This window comes from Herpailurus yagouaroundi, unplaced genomic scaffold (assembly GCF_014898765.1).
Source record: "Herpailurus yagouaroundi ecotype Mexico unplaced genomic scaffold, PumYag 67623, whole genome shotgun sequence".
Taxonomy (NCBI): Eukaryota; Metazoa; Chordata; class Mammalia; order Carnivora; family Felidae; genus Herpailurus; species Herpailurus yagouaroundi.
Genome location: NW_024420424.1, coordinates 245,765 through 267,022, shown reverse-complemented (window position 1 = coordinate 267,022; position 21,258 = coordinate 245,765). Strand labels below are relative to the sequence as shown.

Genomic DNA, 21,258 nt, shown 5'->3' with positions numbered 1-21,258 from the left:
GTGCAACAATGATTTCTGGAGTAGATTCCTTAATGCCCCTTACCCATTTAGCCCATCCCCCCTCCCACAACCCCTCCAGTAACCCTCAGTTTGTTCTCCATATTTATGAGTCTCTTCTGTTTTGTCCCCCTCCCTGTTTTTATATTATTTTTGTTTCCCTTCCCTTATGTTCATCCGTTTTGTCTGTTAAAATCCTCATATGAGTGAAGTCATATGATTTTTGTCTTACTCTGACTAATTTCACTTAGCATAATACCCTCCAGCTCCATCCATGTAGTTGCAAATGGCAACACCTTCTGCCTATTTCTTAATTGGATTATTAGGTCTTGGGGTGTTCAGTTTGATATGTTCTTTATAGACTTGGGATGCTAACCCTTTACCACATAAGTCATTTGTAAATATCTCCACCCATTCTGTAGGCTGCCTTTTAATTTTATTGATTGTTTCCTTTACTCTTCAGAAGGCTTTTGTCTTGATAAAGTCCCAATAGTCCCCATTTCTGCTTTTGTTTCCCTTGCCTCCAGAGACATGTCTAGCAAGTAAGAAGTTGCTACGACCAATGTCAAAGAGGTTTCTGCTTGTGTTTTGCTTTAGGATTTTGATGGATTCATGTTTCACATTTAGGTCTTTCATCCACTTTGAATTTGTATGTGTGTGTATGGTGTAAGAAAGTGAGCAGTTTCGGGGCGCCTGGGTGGCGCAGTCGGTTGAGCGTCCGACTTCAGCCAGGTCACGATCTCGCGGTCTGTGAGTTCGAGCCCCGCGTCGGGCTCTGGGCTGATGGCTCAGAGCCTGGAGCCTGTTTCTGATTCTGTGTCTCCCTCTCTCTCTGCCCCTCCCCCGTTCATGCTCTGTCTCTCTCTGTCCCAAAAATAAATAAACGTTGAAAAAAAAATTAAAAAAAAAAGAAAGTGAGCAGTTTCATTCTTTTGTATGTTGCTGTCCAGTTCTCCCAAAACCACTTGTTGAAGAGACTTTTTTTCCATCAGATATTCTTTCGTGCCTTGTTGAAAATTAGTTGCCCATATAGTTGTGGGTCCATTTCTGGGTTTTCTATTCTGTTCCATTGATTTATGTGATTGTTATTGTGCCATTATCATACCATATTGATGTCTACAGCTTTGTAATATAGCCTAATGTCTGGAATTGTGATGCCTCCGGGTTTGCTTTTTTTTTTCCAGGATACTTTATAACCCCAGGGTCTATTGTGGTTCCATAAAAAGGTTAGGATAGTTTGTTTTAGCTCTGTGAAAAATGCTGGTGCTATTCTGCTAGGGATTGCATTAAATGTGTAGATTGCTTTGGGTAGTATAGAGATTTTAATAATATTTGTCCTTCTAATCCATGAGCACAGAATATTTTCCGTTTCTTTGTGTCATTTTTGGTTTCTTTCATAAGTGTTCCATAATTTTCAGAGTACAGATTATTTATCTGTTTGGTTAGGTTTATTCCTAGGTATCTTATGGCTTTTGGTGTAATTGTAAATGGGACTGGTTCATTAATTTCTCTTTCTGCTGCTTCATTATTAGTGTATAGATGCACAATAGATTTCTGTAAGTTTATTGTATATCCTGTGACTTTGCTGAATTCGTGTATCAGTTCTGGCATTTTTTTGTGGTATCTTTCAGGTTTTCTACATGGAGTATCATGTCATCTGCATATATTGAAAGTTTCACTTTTTCTTTGCTGATTTGGATTTGTTTCATTTCTTTTTGTTGTCTTCTTACTGAGGCTATGACTTCCAGTACTATGTTTAATAACAGTGGTGAGAGTAGGCATCCCTGTCCTGTTCCTGAATATAGAGGAAAAGCTCTCAGCTATTCCCCATTGAGGGTGATCTTAGCTGTGAGTCTACTATATATGGCCTTTATGATGTTGAGGTATGTTCCCTCTACCTTACTTTGTTGAAGGTTTTTTTTTTTAAATTTTTTTTCAACGTTTATTTATTTTTGGGACAGAGAGAGACAGAGCATGAACGGGGGAGGGGCAGAGAGAGAGGGAGACACAGAATCAGAAACAGGCTCCAGGCTCTGAGCCATCAGCCCAGAGCCCAACGCGGGGCTCGAACTCACGGACCGTGAGATCGTGACCTGGCTGAAGTCGGACGCTTAACCGACTGCGCCACCCAGGCGCCCCCCTTTTTTTTTTTTAATCAAAAATGGATGCTTTACTTTTTCAAATTATTTTTCTGCACCTATTGAGAGGATAACATTGCTCTTATCCTTTCTTTTATTAATGTGGTATATCTCATTCATTGATTTGCAAATATTGAACCACCCCTACACCCAGGAATAAATCCCACTAAATTGTGCTGATTAATTCTCTGTGCTGTTGGATTCGAATTGCTAGTATCTAGTTGAGAATTTTTGCATCCATGTTAAAAGGGATATTGACCTTTAATTCTCCTTTTTGGTGGGATCTTTGTCTGGTTTTAGAATCAAGGTAATGCTGGCCCTGTAGAATAAGTTTGGAAGTTTTCCTTCCATTTTTATTTTTTGGAACAGTTTGAGAATAAGTATTAACTCGTCTTTAAATGTTTGATAGATTTCCCATCAGAAGCCATGCAGCCCTGGATTTGGTTATTGGGAGATTTTTTGTTACTGATTCAATTTTTTTCCTGGCTATGGGTCTGTTCAAATTTTCTAATTCTTCCTGTTTCAGTTTTGGTAGGTTTTATATTTCTAGGAATTTATCCATTTCTTCCAGAATGCCCAATTTGTTGCCATATCATTTCGCATAATATTCTTTTATAATTGTTTGTATTTCTGTGGTGTCATTTTTGATCTCTTCTTTTTCATTTATGATTTCATATATTTGGTTCTTTCTCTTTTTTTTTTTTTTTGATATGTTTGGCTAGGAGTTTGTCAACTTTATTAGTTCTTTCAAAGAAACAGATCTTAGTTTCATTGATGTGTTCTCCAGTATTTTTTGTTTGTTTCTATATCATTTATGTCTGCTCTAATCTTTATTATTTTCATTCTTCTGCTGATTTCAGGATTTATTTGCTGTTCCTTCCTGAGCTCCTTTAGGTGTAAGGTTAGGTTGTGTATTTTAGACTTTTTTCTTCTTGAGATAAGCCTATATTGCTATATACTTCCCTCTTATGACCGCTTTTGCTGCATCCCAAAGGTTCTGGATTATAGTGCTTTCATTTTCATTGGCTTTCATGTATTTTTTATTTTTTTTTCTTTAATTTCCTGGTTAACCCATTAATTCTTTAGTAGGATGTTCTTTTACCTCCATGTATTTGTGGTCTTCCCCAATTTTTTCTTCTGGTTGACTTCAAGTTTCCTAGTGTTGTGGTCTGAAAATATGTATAGTATGATCTCAGTCTTTTTATACTTGTTGAGGCCTGATTTGTGACCCAGTATGTGATCTATTCTTGAGAATGTGGCATGTGTATTTGAAAAGAATGTATATTCTGCTTTAGAATGAAATGTTCTGAATATATCTGTTAAGTCCATCTGGTCCTGAGTGTCATTCAAAGCCATTGTTTCCTTCTTCCATTTTCTGCTTGGATGATCAGTCAATTGTTGTAAGTGGGGTATTAAAGTCCCCTATTACTTCTGTATTATTATCAATGACTTTCTTTATGTGTGTTATTAATTGATTTATATATTTGGGTGGCTCCAAGATGGGAACATAAGTAGTTACAGTTGTTGGATCTTCTTGTTTGATAGACAACTTTATTATGCTATAGTGCCTTTCTTCATCTCTTGTTACATTCTTTTGTTTAAAAATTTTTAAATGTTTATTTTTGAGAGACAGAGAGAGTGAAAGCAGGGGAGAGGCAGAGAGAGAGGGACACACAGAATCTGAAGCAGGCTCCAGGCTCTGAGCTGTCAGCACAGAGCCCAATGCAGGGCTCAAACCCACGAAGTGCAGGATCATGACCTGGGCTGAAGTCAGACACTTAACCGACTGAGCCACCCAGGTGCCTCTACATTCTTTCGTTTAAAATCGAATTTATCTGATATAAGTATGGCTACTCTGGCTTTCTTTTAATGTCCATTAGCATGATAGAGGGTCCTCCATCCCCTCACTTTCAATCTGGAGGTGCTTTAGTTCTAAAATAATTTTCTGTAAGTAGCATATAGATGGATATTGTTTTTTTGTTTTTGTGGTTTTTTTTAATTTTTTTTTCAACGTTTATTTATTTTTGGGACAGAGAGAGACAGAGCATGAACGGGCGAGGGGCAGAGAGAGAGGGAGACACAGAATCGGAAACAGGCTCCAGGCTCTGAGCCATCAGCCCAGAGCCCAAGGCGGGGCTCGAACTCACGGACCGTGAGATCGTGACCTGGTTGAAGTCGGACGCTTAACCGACTGCGCCACCCAGGCGCCCCTATTGTTTTTTTTTTTTTTTATCCATTCTCAGATCATGTGTCTTTTGACTAGATCATTTAATCTATTTAAAATCAGAGTGATTATTGAGAGATATAATATAGTGCCATTGTATTACCTGTAAAATAGTTGTTTCTGGAGATGTTCTCTGTTCCTTTCTAGTCTTTCTTGCTTTTGGACTTTCTCAAATAATCCCTGTTAATATTTTTTGTAGGGCTGGTTTAGTGGTTATGAACTCCTTTAGTTTTTTTCTGGGAAACTATCTCTCCTTCTAGTGTTAATGACAGCCTACCTGGATAAAGTATTGGCTGCATATTTTTCCCAGATCACCACCTTCTTCCTGTCTGTGTCTGAGGCATCTGCCTTTCTGGTGGTTCAGTGCTCCTGTGTTTTATCTCAGTTGTGTGGCTGGGTTTCTTAACTCCATTTTTAGGGACCTAGTGTATTGTGAACCCGAACTGATCCTTTGACGGAGGGTCTCACCAAGCTGTGGCTGGTACCAGTTTGTCTGAGAAAAGCAGTGCCACAAATGTGCAGGAACTTAGAGTTTATGATAAGGCACAACAAAAAGCAGGCATCCAAGTTAGCTGCCTTCAGCAGGCATCTCTGCTTATATGGTAGTAAACAGGGCAGCTCCATGGTGCCAACAAGCTCTTTTGCCACTGAGACCATCTGCCGCTTCTCCTAAATGCACTTTGAGAAGGGGAACTGTCTCTTTGAGCAGGACCAGGGGTTCCCCAGAGCATGTAGTCTTCTCCTGGGCCTCTACCCTCCTTATGCACAGGAGCACCACTATCCCTGCCAGGTTGGACCCTGGTGATGGCATGGACATCTAAAATTTCAGACTTTCAGCCATGCTACTTGTAAAAGCTTGGGATAATCAGCCCCTCTGGTTTACAAGTCAATACTTTGGGTAAGTATTTTTTAGTTTATTTATTTATTTTGAAAGAGAGCAGGGGAGGGGAAGCAAGAGGAGGGGCTAAAACGGGCTCTGTGCTGATAGCAGAGAGCCTGATGTGGGTCTCAACTCACGAACCATGAGATCATGACCTGAGCCAGAGTCAGACACTTAAATGACTGAGCCACCAGGTGCCCTGGGAAGTATTTTTCTTGTGTAATCCGCTGCATGATGCTTTATCTCTCCCTCCCTCCCTCCTCTCTGTCTCCCTGATCAGGGCTCCCTTCCTTCCACATCACCTGTGATTCTTTTCTCTCCCAAATCACATCTCTGCATCTCCTACCTTCCAGTATGTAGCCTCTTATCCCCCTCTAGTTGTGCAGTTTGTTGCCTCAGTCCTTATATCAATTTCCTGGGTGTTCAGAATAATTTTATAATTATCTAGCTGTGTTCGAGGGAAGAGGCAAGGATAAAGTCCTCCTCCAATCCGCTGTCTTAATGCCCACGCTTAAGATGTTTTACTCATTCATTTTTAAATGATCGTGTACAATTCTACCTTTATATTTTTTATCATATTATTTCTCTACCTAGAATTTACTCCTATGACTTCTTTCTTTAAGTAGTACATTTATTGTGTTTTTAATGAGTTGACAAGTTAATTTTCTTTGGTTGCATTTTTTTTCTTTTTAAAAAATTATTTAAATTCAAGTTAGTTAGGGGCGCCTGGGTGGCGCAGTCGGTTAAGCGTCCGACTTCAGCCAGGTCACGATCTCGCAGTCCGTGAGTTCGAGCCCTGCGTCGGGCTCTGGGCTGATGGCTCAGAGCCTGGAGCCTGTTTCTGATTCTGTGTCTCCCTCTCTCTCTGCCCCTCCCCCGTTCATGCTCTGTCTCTCTCTGTCCCAAAAAAATAAATAAACGTTAAAAAAATTAAAAAAAAAATAAATTCAAGTTAGTTAACCTACAGTGTAATATTACTTTCAGATGTCATAGAGAGTCAACACTTCCATAGAACACCTGTTGCTCATCACACCAAATGCACTCTTTAATCCTCACTACCTATTTTAACCACCCCCCACCCACATCCCCTTTGTTGAACATCAATTTTTCTCTATAGTTAAAAATCTGTTTCTTGGGGAAAAAATTATCACAAGATGGCAGAGTAACATGGAATTTCTTGGCTTCTCTCATCCCTGAAATGTAGCTAGATCAGCACCAAACAATTTTGCACACTTAGAAAATTAATCTGAAGATTAACACAAAAATCTGCATAACTTGAGCCACAAAACTCAGTAGGAATTCACCCCAAAAGAAAGAACAGGAAAGAATAACAGCCAGGGACTTAACACGGATAGAAACAAGGTGTCTAAGCTAGAATTTAGAATCACGATAATAAGAATACTAGCTGGTGTTGAAAAAAAATAGAATTCCTTTATGCAGAGATAAAATAAGTAAAATATAGTCAGGACGAAATTAGAAATGCTATCACCAAAACACAGTCTCAAATATATGCCAAGATGGCAAGGGTGGACAAAGCACAGCAGCAAATTAGCTATATAGAAGATAGAAGTATGGAGAATAAATAAGCAGAATAAAAGAGGGGGGAAAAGGCAAAAGAGAATGATACAAGAATTAGAGAATTCAATGACTTATTAAAAATGAATAATATCTCAATCGTAGGAGTCCCAGAAGATGAAGAGAAAGAAAAAGGGGCTTATGTAAGCAAATTGTACCAGAAAACTTTTTTAATATGCAGAAAGACACAGACATCAAAACTAACTAGCACAGAGAACTCCCATTAGATTCAATAAAAACTGACCATCACCAAGGCATATCATAGTCAAATACACAAAATACACAGACAAAGAAATAATTATGAAAGCAGCAAGAGAAAAAATGTCCTTAACCTATAAGGGAAGATAGATCAGGTTTATAGCTGATCTATACACAGAAACTTAGCAGGCTAAAAAGGAGTGGCAGGATATATTCAACATGCTGAATTGGAAAAATATGCAGCGAAGAATTCTTTATCAAGAAAGGCTGTCATTCAAAATAAAGGAGAGATAAAAGAGTTTCCCAGACAAACAAAAACTAAGGAGTTTGTGACCACTAAACCAGCCCTGTGAAAAATTTTAAGGGGAGTTCTCTGAGGGCAGGAAAGATGAAACAAAATAAAAAAGACAAAAGCAACAAAGACTACAAAGGACCAGAGAATACCACCAGAAACTCCAACTCTACAGCAAGTTAGGCCTAGAAAGTCTCTAGATTCTTTGTCAGTGTCTTATGAGACAAAATAGACTTTAAATTAAAGGTTGTAACAAGAAATTAAGAAGGGCATTATATCATAATTAAGGGGTATTTCCACCAAGAAGATCTAACAATTGTAAATATTTATGCCCCCAATGTGAGAAAACCCAAATAGATAAATTAATTCATCTCAAATACAAAGAAACTCATTGATAATAATATCATAATAGTAGAGTACTTGAACCCCACTTATAGCAATGGAAGTTCATGTAAGCAGAAAATCAACAAGATAAAAATAACTTTGAATGACACTGGACCAGATGGACTTAACAGATATATTCAGAATATTTTATCTCAAAGCAGGAGAATACACATTCTTCTTGAGTACACATGGAACAGTTTCCAGAATAGATCACATACTGGGACACAAATCAGCTCTCAACAAGTACAAAAAGATTGAGATCATACCATGCATATTTTCAGATCACAACACTATGAAAGTCAAAATCAACCACAAGAAAAAAAATTGTAAAGACCACGAATACTTGGAGATTAAAGAACATCCTACTGAAGAATTGATGGGCTAACCAAGAAATTAAAGAGGAAATTAAAAAGTACATGGAAGCCAATGAAAATGGCAACACCACAGCCTAAAATCTCTGGAATGCAGCAAAGATGGTCATAAGAGGGAATTATATAGCAATCCAGGTCTTCCTAAAGAAGGAAGAAAGGTCTCAGATACACAACGTAACCTTAAACCTAAAAGGGATGGAAAAACAACAGCAAAGAAAACCCCAAACCAGCAGAAGACAGGAAATAATAAAGATTAGAGCAGAAATCAATGATATCAAAATTAAAAAAAAAAAAAAAACAGTAAACCAGATCAATGCAACCAGGAGCTGGTTCTGTGAAAGATCTAACAAAAATGATAACCCCCTAGTCAGTTAGATCAAAAAGAAAAAGAAATGACCCAAATTTAAAAAAAAAGTCATAAATGAAAGAAGAGAGATCACAACCAATACTGCAGAAATACAAACAATAATAATAGAGTATTGTGAGCAATTATATGCCAATAAATTGGGCAATCTGGAAGAAATGGACAAATTCCTGCAAATATATAAACTACCAAAACTGAAACAGGAAGAAATAGAGATTTGAACAGACCCATAACCAGTAAAGACAATGAAATAGTAATCAAAAATCTTCCAAAAAAACAAGAGTCCAAGGCCTGATGGCTTTTCATGGGAATTCTACAAAACATTTAAAGAAGAGTGAACACCTATTCTTTTGAAGCTGTTCCAAAAAATAGAAATGGAAGGAAATCTTCCAGACTCACTCTATGAGGCCATCATTAGCTTGATTCAAAAACCAGACAAAAGACTACACTAAAAGGAGAACTACAGACCAATTTCCCTAATGAACATGGATAAACAATACTCAAGAACATATTAGACAACCGGATATAACTACATTAAAAGAATTATTCACCACAATCTAGTGGGATTTATGCATGAGATGTAGGGATGGTTCAATACCCACAATTCAATGTGAAACGTCACATTAATTAAAGAAAGGATAAAAAACACATGATTCTCTCAATAGATGGAGAAAAGCATTTGATAAATGACAGCATCTTTCTTTGTAAAAAAAAAAAAAAAAAACCTCAAAGAAGTAGGGATAGAAGGATCATACCTCAAGATCATAAAAGGCATATAGGAAAGACCCACTACTAATATCATCCTCAGTGGGGAAAAACTGAGACTTTCTCCCTTGAGGTCAGGAACACAACAGGGATGTCCACTCTCACCACTGTTATTAAACACTGTATTGGAAGTCTTAGCTTCATCAATCAGACAACACAAAGGAATAAAAAGCATCCATATTGGCAAGGAGGAAGACAAAATTTCACTCTTAACAGAAAATATGATGCTCTGTGTGGGAAACCCAAAAGATTCCACCAAAAATCTGCTAGAACTGATCCATGAATATAGCAAAGTCGCAGGATATAAAATCAATGTACAGAAATTGGTTACATTTCTATACACCATAAATGAAGCAACAGAAAGAGAAATCAGGGAATTGATCCCATTTTCAATTGTACCAAAATGCATAAAATACCTAGGAATAAACTTAACCAAAGAGGTAAAAAAAATCTATACACTGAAAATTGTAGAAAGCTTATGAAATAAATTGAAGAAGACACACAAAAAATCAGAAAAATAGTCCATGCTCATGGGTTGTAAGAACAAATATTGTTAAAATGTCAATACCACCCCAAACAACCTACACATTCAATGCAGTCCCTATCAAAATAACAAATGATCCTAAAATTTGCATGGAACCAGAAAAGACTCGTAATAGCCAAAGCAATCATGAAAAAGAAAACCAAGGCTGGAGGTATCACAATTCCGGATTTCAAGATGTATTACAAAGCTGTAATTACCAAGACATTATGGTACTCACACAAAAATAGACACATAGATCGATGTAACAGAGTAGAGAACCAAGAAATGGACCCACAAATTTATGGCCAAGTAATCTTTGACAAACCAGGAAAGAATATCAAGTGGAATAAAGACAGTCTTTTCAGCAATTAGTGTTGGGAAAACTGGACAGCAACATGCCTGAAGAATAAACCTGGAACACTTTCTGACACCATACACAAAAATAAACTCAAAATGGATGAAAGACCTACATGTAAGACAGGAAGCCATCAAAATCCTAGAGGAGAAAGCAGGCAAAGTGGTGTGACCTCAGCCACACCACTTTCTTAATATGTCTCCAGAGGCAAGAGAAACAGAAGCAAAAATGAACTATTGGGACATCATTCTAGATAAAAACTTCTGCATGGCCTAGGAAACAATCAATAAAACTAAAAGGCAACAGAGGAAATGAAAGGACATATTTGCGAATGACATATCAGATAAAAAGTTAGTGTCCCAATTCTATAAACAACTTATCAAACTCAACACCCCCCAAAAAACACAATACAGTGAAGAAATATGCAAAAGATGTGAATAGACACTTTTCCAATGAAGACATCTAGATGGCTAATAGACACATGAAAAATGCTCAACATCACTCATCATCAGAGAAATACAAATCAAAACCACAATGAGATACCACCTCATACCTGTGAGAATGGATAAAATTAATAACTGAGGCAACAACAGATGTTGGCGAGGATGCAGAGAAATAGGAACCCTTTTGCACTGCTGGTGGGAATGCAAACTGGTGCAGCAATTTTGCAAAAGAGTATGGAGATTCCTCAAAAAAAATAAAAATAGAACTACCCTGTGGAATTTAAAATACAAAACAGATAAATATAAGGGAAGGGAACAAAATAATATAAAAACAGGGAAGGGCGCAAAACACAAGAGGCCTTTAAATACAGAGAATAAACTCAGCATTTCTGGAGGGTTGTTGGCTGGGGGGATGGGCTAAATGGACAAGGGGCATTAAGGAGGACACTTGTCATGAGCACTGGGTGTTCTATGTAGGGGTTGAATAACTGGATTCGACTCCTGAAATCATTATTGCACTGTATGCTAACTAACTTGGATGTAAACTTTAAAAAATAAATTAAGTAAAAACAAATATGTTTCTTGGTTGCCTCCCTCTCTCTCATTTTTCCCCTTTTGTTCATTTGTTTTACTTCTTATTCCAAATACGAGTGAAATCCTATGGCATGTGTCTTTCACTGGTTGAGTTATGTTATTTAGCATAATACTCTCTAACTCTATCCATGTACTTGTAAATGGAAAGGTTTCTTTCTTTTAAAAGCTGAGTTATATTCCATTATATATAGCTATATAATGCTGTATGTAACTATATATAATATATAGCTAACTTACATTGCTGTATTATGTATAGCTATACATAGCTATATTATATAGATAGATAAATCTCCACATAATAGATAGATAGATAGATAGATAGATAGATAGATAGATAAATAGATAAAGCTAGAAAAAGATACCTCACATATTCTTTATCCCTACAAAATAATCTTCAATGTGATGAACAGAAAACATATGGAGCCAAGAATCCTTTACCCAGCAAGTCTGTCATTTAGAATAGAAGAGATCAAGGTTTTCCCAAACAGACAAAAACCAAAGGAATTTATCACCTCTAAACCAGCCCTACAAGAGATCCTAAGGGGGATTCTGTGAATGAAATGTTGCAAGGACCACAAAGTACCAGAGACATCCATACAAGCATGCAACCTAAAGACATCACAATGGCTCTAAACACATCTTTCAGTAATAACACTGAATGTAAGTGGAATTAAACACCATATTTATAACAGGCAAACTATATACTTATATCAGACAAACTAGACTTTAAAGGCTGTAACAAGAGATGAAGAAGGGCATTATATAATAATTACAGGGTCTATCCATCAGGGAGAGCTAACAATTATAAATGTCGATGCGCCGAATACGGGAGCCCCCAAATATATAAAACAATCACAAACATAAGTAACCTTATTGATAAGAATATGGTAATTGCAGGGGACTTTAAATTTTTTTTCAACATTTGTTTATTTTTGCGACAGAGAGAGACAGAGCATGAACGGGGGAGGGGCAGAGAGAGAGGGAGACACAGAATCGGAAACAGGCTCCAGGCTCTGAGCCATCAGCCCAGAGCCTGATGCGGGGCTCGAACTCCCGGACCGCGAGATCGTGACCTGGCTGAAGTCGGACGCCCAACCGACTGCGCCACCCAGGCGCCCCAGTTGCAGGGGACTTTAATACCCCATTCACACCAATGGATAGATAATCTAGACACAGAATCAATAAACAAGGGCCCTGAATGATACATTGGATCAGATGGCCTTGACAGACATATTTAGAACTCTGCATCACAAAGTGACATAATATACTTTCTTCTTGAGTGCACATGGAAGCTTGTCCAAGATAGATCACATACTGGGTCACAAAACAATGCTTCATAAGTATAAAAGAATTGAGATCCTACCATGCACACTTTCAGACCACAATGCTATGAAACTTGAAATCAACCACAGGAAAAAGTCTGGAAAACCTCCAAAAGCATGGAGGTTGAAGAACACCCTATTGAAGAACGAATGGGTCAACCAGGCAATTAGAGAAGAAATTTAAAAAATATATGGAAAGAAATGAAAATGAAAAGACAACAATGCAAATGCTTTGGGATGCGGCGAAGGCAGTCCTGAGAGGAAAATACATTGCAATGCAAGCCTACCTGAAGAAACAAGAAAAATCCTACATACAAAATCTAACAGCACACCTAAAGGAAATAGAAGCAGAACAGCAAAGACACCCCAAACCCAGCAGAAGAAGAGAAATAATAAAGATCAGAGCAGATATAAGCACTATAGAATCTAAAAAATTCTGTAGAGCAGATCAATGAAACCAAGAGTTGGGTTTTTGAAAAATAAACAAAATTGATAAATCTCTAGCCAGGCTTCTCAAAAAGAAAAGGGAGATGACCCAAATAGATAAAATCATGAATGAAAATGGAATTATGAACAACCAATCCCTCAGAAATACAAGCAATTATCAGGGAATACTATGGAAAACTATATGCCAACAAACTGGACAACCTGGAAGAAATGGACCAATTCCTAAGCACCCACACACTTCCAAAACTCGAACAGGAAGAAATAGAAAACTTGAACAGACCCATAACCAGTGAAGAAATTGAATCAGTTATCAAAAATCTCCCAACAAATTAGAGTCCAGGACCAGATGGCTTCCCAGGGGAATGCTACCAGACATTTAAAGCAGAGATAATACCTATCCTTCTCAAGCTATTCCAAAAAATAGAAAGGGAAGCAAAACATCCAGACTTATTCAATGAAGCCAGCATTACTTTGATTCCCAAAGCAGACAGAGACCCAGCAAAAAAAAGAGAATGGCAGGCCAATATCCCTGATGAATATGGATGCAAAAATTCTCAACAAGGTACTAGCAAATCGAATTCAACAGCATATAAAAAGAATTATTCACCATGATCAAGTGGGATTCATTCCTGGGCTGCAGGGCAGGTTCAACATTCACAAATTAATTATCACATTGATATATCACATTAACAACAACAACAAAAAAAGATAGGAACCGTACGATCCTGTCAATCGATGCAGTAAAAGCTTTTGACAAAATTCAGCATCGTTTCTTCATAAAAACCCTTGAGAAAGTCTGGATAGAAGGAACACACTTAATCATCATCAAAGCCATGTATGAAAAGCCCACAGCTAATATCATCCTCAATGGGGAAAAACTGAGAGCTTTCCCCCTGAGATCAGGAACACGACAGGGATGTCCACTCTCACCACTGTTGTTTAACATAGGGCTGGAAGCTCTAGCGTAAAGAATAAGACAACAAAAGGAAATCAAAGGCATCAAAATTGGCAGAGATGAAGTCAAGCTTTCACTTTTTGCAGATGACATGATATTATACATGGAAAATCCGATAGACTCCACCAAAAGTCTGCTAGAACTGATATATGAATTCAGCAAAGTCCCAGGATACAAAATTAATGTACATAAATTGGTTGTATTTTTTATACACAAATAATGAAGCAACAGAAAGAGAAATAAATAAACTGGTCAATTCACAATTGCACCAAGAATCATAAAGTACCTAGGAATAAGCCTAACCAAAGATGCAAAATACCTATATGCTGAAAACTATAGAAAGCTTATGAAGGAAATTGAAGAAAATACAAAGAAATGGAAAAACAGTCCGTGCTCATGGATTGGAAGAATAAATATTGTTAAAATGTCAATACTACCCAAAGCTATCTACACATTCAATGCAATTCCAATCAAAATTTCACCAGCATTCTTCTCGAAGCTAGAACAAACAATCCTAAAATTTGTATGGAACCACAAAAGACCCCGAATAGCCAAGGTTATATTGAAGAAGAAAACCAAAGCGGGAGGCATCACAATCCCAGAATTTAACCTCTACTACAAAGCTGTAATCATCAAGACAGCATGGTATTGGCATAAAAACAGACACATAGACCGATGCAATAGAACAGAGTCTCCACAATTGAACCCACAAATGTATGTCCAACTAACCTTAGAAAAAGCAAGAAAGAATATCTGATGGAAAAAAGGCAGTCTCTTTAAAAAATGGTGCTGGGAGAACTGGTCAGCAACATTCAGAAGGATAAAACTAGACCACTTTCTTACACTATTCACAAAAATAAACTCAAAATGGACAAAGGACTTGAAGGTGGGATAGGAAACCATCAAAACCCTAGAGGGGAAAGCAGGAAAAAACCTCTCTGACCTCAGCCTTAGCAATCTCTTACTCGACACATCCCCAAAGGCAAGGGAATTAAAAGCAAACATGAACTATTGGGACTTCATGAACATAAAAAGCTTCTGCACTGCAAAGGAAACAATCAACAAAACTAAAAGGCAACCGATGGAATGGGAAAAGATATTTGCAAATGACATATCAGACAAAGGGCTAGTATCCAAAATCTATAAATAGTGCACCAAACTCCACACCCAAAAAACAAATAATCCAGTGAAGAGATTGGCAGAAGACATGAATAGGCACTTGTCTAAAGAAGACATCTACCTGGCCAACAGGCAAATGAAAAGATGCTCAACATCACTTCTCATCAGAGAAATACAAATCAAAACCACACTCAGAGATCACCTCATGCCAGTCAGAGTGGCTAAAATGAACAAATCAGGAGACTATAGATGCTGGAGAGGATGTGGAGAAACGGGAACCCTCTTGCACTGTTGGTGGGAATGGAAACTGGTGCAGCCACTCTGGAAAATAGTGTGGAGGTTCCTCAAACAATTAAAAATAGATTTCCCCTATGACCCAGCAATAGCACTTGTAGGAATTTACCCAAGGGCTACAGGAGTGCTGATGCATAGGGGCACTTGTACCCCAATGTTTATAGCAGCACTTTCAACAATAGCCAAACTATGGAAAGAGCCTAAATGTCCAATGAACTGAGGAATGGATAGAGATGTGTTTTATATATATAATGCAATACTACTTGGCAATGAGGAAGAATGGAATCTGGCCATTTGTAGCAATGTGGATGGAACTGGAGAGTGTTATGCTAGGTGAAATAAGTCAGGCAGAGAAAGACAGTTACCATATGTTTTCACTCATATGTGGATTCTGAGAAACTCAACAGAAGGGGAAGGGGGAAAAAAGTTACAGAGAGGGAAGGAGGCAAACCATAAGAGACTCTTAAATTCTGAGAATAAATTGATGGTTGATGGGGGGTGGGGGGAGGGGAAAGTGGGTGATGGACATTGAGGAGGGCACCTGTTGGGATGAGCACTGGGTGTTGTATGGAAACCAATTTGACGATAAATTTCATTTAAAAAACATGAATTTGAAGAAGCTACTAAAAGAACAGCAAATTAAACACACAATAAACAGAAAAAACATAACTAAAATGAATGCAGAAGCTAATGAAATGTAAATCAAACATTAGGTAAGATAAAAACCTTAAATTTTATTTTTTCAAGCTAAAAATTATTAACTTTGACCCATTTAAAAAAACCCACAAATACAGTATCATAAATCAAAAGGAAACCACTAGAGATTCTACATACATAAAGTAGTTCTAAGACTTTTTATATCTTTTATGCCAAGAAATTAATTGTCAAAGCAAGGAATTGGTAATTTTGTCTCATTATCTATAAATATTTCATTGACTGTTCTGTAAAACTTGATTAAAGTTGAGAAAAATGGAAAAAGAAAAAATAACATTGTACACAAAATGGAAACATTTCTAGAGAATCACAGCAGGGAAATTGACACAAAAAGAAACAAAAATTGGAATTGTCATATACAATAAAACATTACTAAATAAGTGACAATCCTGCTCTGCAACATTGGCATCATTGGTATCTTGTGAGAAAGGTAATCTCAAGTCTCACACCAGCCTACTGAATCTGTATCTGAATTTTAACAAGTTTCTCATGTAATTCATATGTACATTAATGTTTGGGAAGCATTATATTAAGTAAAGTGTATCTGCAATTATTAACTTGCCCACAAAAAATACTCCTACCTAGATAACTTCATGTGTGAATTCTTAAAAAAAAAAAACATTTAAGAAGGAGATATCACTAACCCTATACAAACGTCCTTATAACAACAACAAAAAAAGACTGTACTTTCCAACTATAATGTTGCTAAAGAGTTAAAAAAAGAATTTTAATGTTTATTTATTTTTGAGACAGAGAGAGACAGAGCATGAATGGGGGAGGGTCAGAGAGAGAGGGAGACACAGAATCCGAAGCAGGCTCAACACAGAGCCCGACACGGGGCTTGAGCTCACTGACCCTGAGATTATGACCTCAGCCGAAGTAGGATGCTTAATTTACTGAGCCACCCAGGCGCCCCAAGTTTTATAAGGACATCATAAGAAAGGGAATATGGGCCAATCTCTCTGAAAAAAAAAAAAGAAGTATTAATCTCAAAAAATAGCAAGTTGAACTCAGTGATAAATTAAAATTATATCATGGACACATTAGCATTATTTCAGGATGCAGTGTGGGTTTAACATTTGAAAAACAATCCGTATAATTAACCAGAGTAAAAAATAAAACAGTGAAATATATAGCAATCTTAAAAGGTGTAAATAAAGCATTGAGTAAAATTCATTATCTATTCATAATAAGAACTTTTAGCTAAGAATACATGGTAATTACCTTTTTTGATAAAAGTTGTCTACATATAAAGTACAGCAATATCATACTTAATGGTGAAATATAAACCGTCTTCCATGAAATTAGTAATGAGACAAGTATGTACTATCATTATTTCTATTCCACATAATACTCAAAGTCCAAGAATGTGCAATAAGACCAGAAAAATAAAAGAAATATGTAAGTATAGGAAAGGAGGAAATGAATCTGTCATTGTATTTACATGAAAGAATTGTGTATGTAGAAAATTAAAATAATTCTACAGGTTAAATATTAGAATTGATAATTTAATTCAACAGGATTTCTATACACAAGGTCAGAACACTAAAATCAATTTCATTTCTATATACTAACTTCAAAAATTTACAGAATGTAATAAAAAATACAGTATGCCATTTTCAATAGCATACAAAATATCAAATGCCTAGGTAAAAATAAATGAACTATATGGAAGATATGGAAGTTATCCTCAAAACATTAGAGACTCTTAAATATAGAGAACAGAAGGTTACTGGAGAGGTTGTGGAAGGGGGGATGGGTAAATGGGTAAAGGGCACTAAGGAATCTACTCCTGAAATCATTGTTGCACTGTATGCTAATTTGGATGTAAATTTTAAAAACACAATTAAAAAAATAAAAAAGTAAAATTGAGATTATACTTTAAAATATATATGTATAAGAGACCAAAAACAGCTAATATTGAAAAAGAAGTTTGTGAACCTAAACTACTGGATATAGAAACTTATAAATCTATATTAAGACAGTGTCATATTGGCAAAAGACCAGCACATAGAACAATGAAAATGAATAGAGGGTACTGAAAATCTGACACCTAAAAGAATACTTGATTTATCCTTAAAGGACAGTGAAAAGCTGTGAGAATGTAAGAACGATCTCTTGATTTATACTTTACACCATAGTCAAAGATCAGTACTAGGTGGATTGCAAATCTATATCAAAGGTAAAATATTATGGTAGTTAAACATCTCTTAAACAATACACAAAAAGCACTAAGTGTAAAAGAAAGGATTGATAAATTGGACTTCTCTTGATAAAAATAACTTGTGTTCATTAAAGATATTGAGAGAATAAAAACATTGGCTATAAATTTTGAGGTGGTATTTGCAATAGATATAACCAAGAAAATATTTATAATTAGAATTTATTAAGACATCTTACCAGTTAGTAAGAAATAGACAAGTTAGTGAGAAAATGGGAAAATACCTGAATAGGTACTTCAGAAAATAATATATTGAAATAGCCAAAAAAGGTATGGAAAGATCTTCAATGTTACTCATCATCAGGAAAAAGCAAATCAAACTATGTAGATGCCACCAGGCATGCACAAGAAAGGCTAAAATTACCAAGACTGACAATCCCAACAGTTATGGAGTATGTGAAGGAATTCAGTTCTCATACACTGTTTAAAGAAGTACAGTTTGTTGTATAATCACATAGAAAGACAGTTTCAAAGTATCTATTAAAGGCGATTATACACATAAAATATGACACAGCATTTAATTCCTAGGAATATACCCAACATATACAGTGTATGTTTATGTATACATATATGGACCAAACTTTATGTTCATAGCAGGACTATTCATTATAGCCCCAAACTACAAAGAAATAAATGTACTTCAAATACTGTCATGTAGAAATAAATTATGGTATATTCATACAATAGGATACTAGATAATAATGTAAAGGAACAGCTTATAAAACTCAAGAAAAAATTGCTGAATGGAAGCAGGTAGACACAGATGAACATATGCTGCATTATTTCAGTTCTATAAAGTGAAAAACACCTCTTCGGTTAGGTTTGTTTCAAAGTATCTTACTGTTTTTGATGTGGTTATAAGTAGGATTGATTTCTTAATTTCTCTTTATGCTGCTTCATTATTGGTGCATAGAAATGCAACAGATTTTTGTACGTTGTGAAGGAAACAATCAACAAAACAAAAAGATAACCCACTGAATTGGACGTTATTTACAAATGACATATTTGATAAAACATTAGTGTACAAAATATAGAAACAACTAATGAAACTCAACACCCCTAAAATGAATAATCCAGTTAAGCATGGGCGCAATACAGGGCGCCTGTGTGGCTCGGTTGGTTAAGCGTTCGACTTTGGCTCAGGTCATGACCTCACAGTTCATGGGTTCGAGCCCCACATCAGGCTCTATGCTGACAGCTCGCTCAGAGCCTGGAGCTTGCTTCAGATTCTGTTTCTCCTTCTCTCTGTACCCCTCCCCCACTCACACTCTGTCTTTCTCTGTCTCTCAAAAATAAATAAGTGTAAAAAACAAATTTTAATGGGCAGAATACATGAATAGACATTTTTTCCAAAGAAGACATACTTTGGATAAGTATGGGTAAACATCACTGATTATCAGGGAAATGCAAATCAAAACTACAATGAAATACCACCTCACACCTGTCAGACGGCTAAAATCAACAACACAAGAAACAACAGGTGTTGCAAAGATATGGAAAAAGGGGAATCCTTTTACACTGTTGGTGGAAATGCAAACTGGTGCAGCCATCTGGATAACAGTATGAATGTTGCTCAAAAAGTTAAAAATAGAACTGCCCTACCATCCAGCAATTGCACTACTGGGTATTTATCCAAAGGATACAAAAATACTGATTCGAAGGGGCCCATGCACCCCAATGTTCATAGCAGCATTATCAACAATAGTCAAGATATGGAAGCAGCCCAAGTATCCATCAATTGACAAATGGATAAAGAAGATGTGGTGTGTATATGTACGTATATATAATACAATATTACTCAGCTATAAAAAGGAATGAAATCTTGCCATTTGCAACGACGTGGATGGAGCTACAGAGTCTTATGCTAAGCAAAATAAGTCAGAGAAATACAAATACCATGTGATTTCACTCATATGTGGAATTTAAGAAACAAAAGAAATGAGCAAAGGGACAAAAAAAAAAAGAAGCAAACCATAAAACAGACTCTTAAGTATAGAGAACAAACTGATGGTTACCAGAGAGAAGGAGGTTCGTGGCATGGATGAAATAGGTGATGGGGATTAAGGAGTGCACTTGTGATGAGCAACTAAACACTAGATGTTGTATGAAAATGTCAAATCACTACATTATACACCTGAAACTAATATTATACTATATGTTAATTAACTGGAATTCAAATAAAACCTTAGAAGAAAAAAAAACACAAACTGCAAAACAACAAATCTAACTCATGGTATTAAAAGTCACAATAGTGGTTACATTTGAAAAAGTAAGGGTGGTAAGACTGGAAATGATACAAGAAGAGTTTCCAAATTACTTCCCATTTCTTGATCTGGGTGGTGGTTATATGTTCTCATTTTGGGTTATTTCGTTCAGCAGTACAATTAGGATTTGTGTAATTTTCTTCGTGTAGTCTATATTTTAATAAAACTCTTTGTTCTGTGTCCCTCAAAATACTCCATGTCTTCTTTTAGATGTAACTCTTCCTTATATTATCCTTATGAATGACACCCTTATAAACAGGTTCATTTCATGTTAACTTTCCAGAGTGCATGAAATTCCCACATCAGTGTTCATTTTCTGGATTAATACATCATCTCCTGAATATCTCACAAGAGAGATACTCATGAGAGAGGGGGTACATGTTATTTAGGACACAGGTCCCTGATTTTACCTGAATTTCATGATATGTGACTTTGAAAATTTACTTAAATATTTTATAGCCTTGATTAATTAATATGAGTAGCTGGCACAAGATGGTAATTTCAGGTATACAGCATGGTGATTATTTTCTATTTATTTATATATGAAGTTTATTGTCAAATTGGTTTCCATACAACACCCAGTGCTCATCCCAAAAGGTGCCCTCCTCAATACCCATCACCCACCCTCTCCTCCCTCCCACCACCCATCAACCCTTAGTTTGTTCTCAGTTCTCAACAGTCTCTTATGCTTTGGCTCTCTCCCACTCTAACCTCTTTTTTTTTTTTTCCTTCCCCTCCCCCATGGGTTCCTGTTAAGTTTCTCAGGATCCATATAAGAGTGAAACCATATGGTATCTGTCTTTCTCTGTATGGCTTATT

At 36.5% G+C, this 21,258-nt stretch overlaps 1 protein-coding gene across 2 annotated transcripts in view; it reads left to right on the top strand.

Annotated features, from left to right (window-relative positions):
• The window catches only part of LOC121025332 (uncharacterized), a 357,007-nt gene that overhangs the window by 136,233 nt on the left and 199,516 nt on the right, over positions 1-21,258 (top strand). The window lies entirely within an intron of this gene.